General features: G+C 29.4%; 1 protein-coding gene across 2 annotated transcripts in view; it reads right to left on the minus strand.

Annotated features, from left to right (window-relative positions):
• The window catches only part of LOC108692314 (titin homolog), a 61,921-nt gene that overhangs the window by 2,351 nt on the left and 53,416 nt on the right, over nucleotides 1-6,154 (minus strand). The window lies entirely within an intron of this gene.

The raw sequence follows: 6,154 nt of genomic DNA on the forward strand, positions 1-6,154 counted from the left end.
AACTTTGATTATACTGAAATCACAATTTTAAGGCTCTTGACTAGTCGCGGTGGCCATGTTGGAATCGTGATGGCAGAAGTGAGGAATGACACGTTAATTTATGTTACATGCCATTTTTAAATAAAGACAATTTGGATGAAATGAAATGACGAAATTACTTTAAAACAGTTGTAAAAATCGATGAAACTATCCTCTTCTCTCTTGATAGTCAGTAAATGGTCAAAAGGCACGTAAAGTGAGCCTATATTTGGGCAGAAACACAATCCGATAGCTGTTGAAACGAGTAAAATATATGCTTTTACATAAAATATAAAATTCCTAAAACTCCTCTTTTACATAAAATATAAAATACATAATATAAAAAATAAATATAACTTTAGTTTTCATCGATAATTATGACTTCGATAAGTACGAAACAAATCACATTTTCATAATTAAGAAAATAATAATGAAATGGCATGCAACATAAATTTCATCAAAACATCACTTTTCCACACCTATAAGTTCGGTCATTTATCGTGGTGCGACGCTATCACATAACAAGCACGAGCCTATGTCTATGCTCGTTTGCGACCGAGAGTGAACGAGACAGCAAGCTCCTTCTCATATTAATCGTTTGTTTTAAGCGATCAAAAGTGCCATCTCAATCGCTTAATAGTCCTAGGCATTAATAAGGGGACATTTTAAATAACATATAAGTTTTAATAAATTGTAGTAATAGTGTATCCCTCCCATTAATTCAAAATAGTATAAATTATGTTAAAACGCAACAGTTTACGAGATATTTAATTGTTTACGATTTTTTATGCGCGTTATATTATAGTATACCCCTCCTACAAACTCCTAATACTCGAATAGCAAGAATAGTTCAGTAGAAGTACAAATTTATCGGAAAAAAATTATAAACTATTTTTTTTTCACAAAAGTCTCGAAAGGCCATCAGAAAAGAAATGCATATGTTTGAGAATCGAGACTTGTGAAGAAAATATGCGAAAAAAAATCGAAGTTGCAAAAAGCACATTTTCTGCTTATAAAACGAAAAATATTGATTGTATAGAAAAAAATTCAGTAAAAAATGTAGATATTCGAAATAACTACAAAATGAGACGTGGAACGTCTCATCTTAAAATCGATCTATTAGTTCAGTAGAAAAAAAATAAAAAACACCGAAAAAGATCTTTTTTTCACTCGCTCTGTTTATTGAGATTTAAACGCAAAGTTTTGAAATTCTCGTAAATGTAGCCTTGTAATGACGAACAAATCGAGCCTAAACAAGCCTGAAATGTTCATTAGTTTTTGCAAAAAGTCATTTGTTTACTAAAAACCTGCAGAAAACTTTGGGCAGTCGCACAGCAATTTACAGGGGTGATTTTTCTTCTTCAAGAGTTGCATTATCACATACACTACTTAATAATAAAACGATTTTTTGCAGTTAAACTATTATCAAACGACTTTAAAAAGTGGTTTTAAAAAGTGAAATATCTTTTTCCGTATAAAAAAATGGAAATAATTCCATTAATATGCATTATATTAAATAGCCATGTGAAGCATTCGATATTTGATAATATTTTTTTATGAATTTAAAAAAAAAGATTACTCTCCGATTATTAGGAGCCGAGATATTGTGACATTTTTTTTTCAAAAAATCATTGGTTCTAATTTTCAAAAAAATCACTGGTTTTAAGAGTTCTGATTTGTCACTAATTTGTCAAAGAAGAACTGAATTTGCTGTTGAAAAATTCTCGAATTTTTGCTGCCGAAAAAATTTGTTTAAAACCATTGGAAAGTTGAACACGAGACAATGCGCTGGACGGAGTGAGGGAAGCTGGCACGAAATCAAGTGAGGATGGTTGGGTCCTCTGTGATTCGCGCGTATTTGATTTCATAAAATCTGCTAAATTTACATTTTCTCAGTAATAAATTTACGTGGAAATGATTTTTTTTATCTGGGACTGATTTTTTTTTATCTGGGGCTCGATGAGATATAAACAAATAATTTAACTAAATGTTTTGCAAAGTAATTGTAATCATGAAATTTTTAGTTTTTTGTTTCTTGAATTTTTATTTTTTTGGTTTATTACTAAAAAATTTTTTTGGTTTATTACTAAAAAAACGTTTGAGTATGGAGTGCATGTCTGATTAACAAATTTAACTCACATTATATATATACTATGTTATAGCTATGTTTCTTTATTTAATATGTAAAAAGTGTCCAATTGGACACTTTTATGACAATTAAATATACGGAATTATCAGTACAAAATTGTTTTTGTGAATGTAATTGCAGATGCAAATATGACATATATGTAAACAAATAATAAATAATTTGCTGTTAATGTAAATGTTAGTGTAACTGTTCAATATAGTTGCAAAATATATTTTTCATGTAACACTAACTTACTTTTATATTTGCGAAAGTTAGTGTTATATCTTTAACAATTACACTAATAAATTACTTATTATTTGTTTACATATGCCATATTTGCATCTGCAATTAAATTCACAAAAACAATTTTGTACTGATAATTTCATACATTTAATTGTCCAATTGGACTTTTTACAACATTTTAAGTAACTAATGTGACTTAAATTTGTTAATCAGGCGTTCCATCACTCAAACGTGATTTTTTTTAATAATAAATCGAAAAAATAAAAATTCAAGAAACATTTTTTAAAATAAAAATTTCATGGTTACAATTCGAGATTTTTTAAATAGCAAATTCAATTCTTCCTTAACAAATTGATGCCAGACGGAAGTCTTAATCTTAAAAATTAGAGCCACAGTAATTTTTTGAAAAAAAAATTGTTATCTCGACTCCTAATAATTGGAGAGTAATCTTTTTTTTAAATTCGTAGAAAAATGTCAGATTTCAAATGCTTCATACTGTTATTTGATATGATGCATATTAATGAAATTATTTCATTTTTTTATATGAAAAAAGATACCCACTTTTTAAAATCGTTTTATAATAGTTTAACTGCAAAAAATTATTTTGTTATTAAGTGTACGTGATAGTGCAACTCTTGAAGAAGAAGAATCATCCCTAAATTGCTGTGCGACTGCTCAAAAATGAAGAAATTAAGTTTTTTCGCAGACAGGTTTTTAGTGAACATGGCTTTTTGCAAAAAATAATGAACATTTCAGACTTCAGGCTAGATTTGTTCATCATTACGAGAGCTACATTTTACGAGAATTTCAAAGCTTTGCGTTTAAATCTTAATGAACAGAGAGCGAGTGAAAAAAAGGCCTTTTTCGGTATTTTTAATTTTTTTTCTATTGAACTAATAGATCGATTTTAATGTTCCATGTCTCATTTTATAAGTATTTCGAATACCTACATTTTTTATATCGAATTTTTTTCTATACAATCAATATCTTTTATAAGCGAAAAACGTGCTTTTTGTAACTCGATTTTTTTTCACATATTTTCTTCACAAGATGAGTCTCAAACATATGCACTTCTTTTCTGATGGTCTTTCGAGACTTTTGTGAAAAGAAATGGTTTATAATTTTTTTCCGGTAAAATTATACTTCTACTGAACTATATATTCTTGCTACTCGAGTTGAAGAAGGGATATACTATAGGCTGTCTTCGGAAACATCACTCGTTGGTGTGTTTCGATGACTTCATAATCTGGATAAGTAGTGAGGGTATTGTGCCTTTGGGTGGTGAATACTCCCGAACGATTTCCGTGTAGCATGTGTGTCTCAAATTCCACCTCACGTTTAATCCTAATCTCGAGCTAAACAATTCATTGGTGAAGAAAGGCGGTGGAATGATTGTAAAGAGGTACGACAGCAGTATGATTGTAAAAAGAAAGGAATATAAGTCATTTCTTCCAAATTTCGAAGTTTGATTGATCGATTCCCTTATGCACTATGCATTATGCGTTATGCAAGTTTGTGCCGTAACACAACCGGCTCACACTGACTCCTTTTGCTTTTCACAAGGATGGCATTCGATGTGACTCTCTCGATTCTGCACAACGACATTAACGACTACCGTTAAAAGTTACAGAATCGGCCCTTTTAATGATTTCAATATTAACAAGGATATATGACTCCCATAAGCATGTTGATCTTTAAGCCTGGATCTACAATAAATGTTTTAAGTTTTAAATCCTAAAAAATTGACCAATTACAATCAAATGTGAGAATAATTAATTATGATTTGTCCATTTCTTATGTTTTTTTTACTTAGGCTTTTTTACTTAGGTACGTTCCAAAACTTCCTTTCCAAGGAAGATTTTACTCTATATGCTACAGTATACGTTATATGTACTATATATTTTGAGTAAAATTTTCCTCAGAGAAGAAATTTTGAAACGTAGCCTTAAAGCTTAAAAATTTTTGTCCGGAATTAATAGTATCTCGTCGGTGCGAAAAGAAATGTACAAAAAGCTAGAGAAATACTGTAGTGAGAAATACTATAGTATTCTTTTCAAGAATAGGGACCCTGAATATATTCAATGGGTGCAGAAGCACGACTACTCACTGAACGCTCAGTGAGCTCTTGCATCTGATTGGCATATTCCAGATCTCATTTAGATCTAAAAATATACCAAAAATAGACCAAACGGATACAAAAGCTTACTGAGCGCTCAGTGAGCAGTCGTGGTTCTGGATGCATGTAATATATCAATACGCTAGGTAGAGAAGAGGATCGATTCTCTATCTTGAAATGAGGTAAAAATTATAAAAGTGAGCGAATTTACTAGAATACTGATTAATTCATTGTTGATCAACACTTAGTAAATTTCGCTTTTGTAATTTTCATCTTGTTTGAAGATACAGAATCGACCAATCAAACAACCAAGATTTGGTGCTTTCCAATTACAATATCTTTAGACACTTTCGTGCACACAAGTTGCATTCCAATTGTCCATTATCGTCGACACAACACTACACATTAGGATATCGATTATGTATCTTTCTCTAAGGCGAAAACGTAAAAAGTGAAAATTTTTTGTATGATGTGTGTACATGCATATATACATAAAATTTGTCACTTTTCATGTTTTCGCTTTAGAGAAAAAGTTACATGATTGGGGCTCTGTTCTTGAAAAATATCGCATATTATAGTGTATATCCTTAGTTTTAGTGTATTACCCTAGTATACTTTTCAAGAATAGGGGCCCTGTATTCAGTCGAGGACTGTGTTGTGACAATTACATGTTGCTAACTGCGACGGCTATAAATGACCACTGACAAGATAGCAGACAAATTGAAGATTTTTTATTTATTTATATCTATATATGGGAATCGTTTGGGGAAATTTGAAAAAAGCATTTAAACATTTGGGAAATAGTATTTTTTTTGTAATTAACAAATTTTATTATGCGTCAAGTTAGAAGATAACGATTTCATTTAATGTGTTTTATGAATGGAATGGATTAGAAATCATTTGGGGAAGATGTCTTCATTATTATTTTCATTTAGGAAAAGTCATTATTTAGTAATTCAATATAGATTTACATATTACAAAAGCCCGGATGTAATATAGTATGGATGTAGTATAGTAGATGTAGTACAAGTGAATATAGTAAATCTAAAATCGTCAAAAATTAACCAATTAAACCTGGATCTAATTATGCGTAGTAAGAAATTTGTGTAGTAAGAAATCAATTTAATCATAAACTTAATTATTCGACTAATTTTCTTCACTTTCAACTATAATTGGTCAATTCCTTATGGCTTAAGGCTTTCTACATTTATTGTACCATCCGAGTGAAGTTTGAGAACGCAATCTAACATTGTATCGGATTAATTGGATTAAATCGAAGTAATAAACATAAAAATTTTGATTCTTTGAACATAAAAATATACAATGAAGAAGAAAATTTGTTAGTACGTATTATTTTCTTAATTTGTAAATATTATTATTATTTAAATACAACTTCAAGAAGAAAAATTTTAATATTTATTCTTTATTTTTGTTATTTTTCAGTAAAGACGAGTATTTCTTCTAGACGTGAAAGCAATTTGCGTTTATAAAATATACGTTTATTCATTTAATGATTATTATACACGTATGCATCTATATATATGTTTCTGTAATTTCTAAGATCATATACTCTGCGATATAATTGAGTTTGTTTTTAAATAATGTTATCTGTAAATAATGAAATTATTAATATATATATATATATATAT

Source organism: Atta colombica, unplaced genomic scaffold (genome assembly GCF_001594045.1).
Source record: "Atta colombica isolate Treedump-2 unplaced genomic scaffold, Acol1.0 scaffold69, whole genome shotgun sequence".
NCBI lineage: Eukaryota > Metazoa > Arthropoda > Insecta > Hymenoptera > Formicidae > Atta > Atta colombica.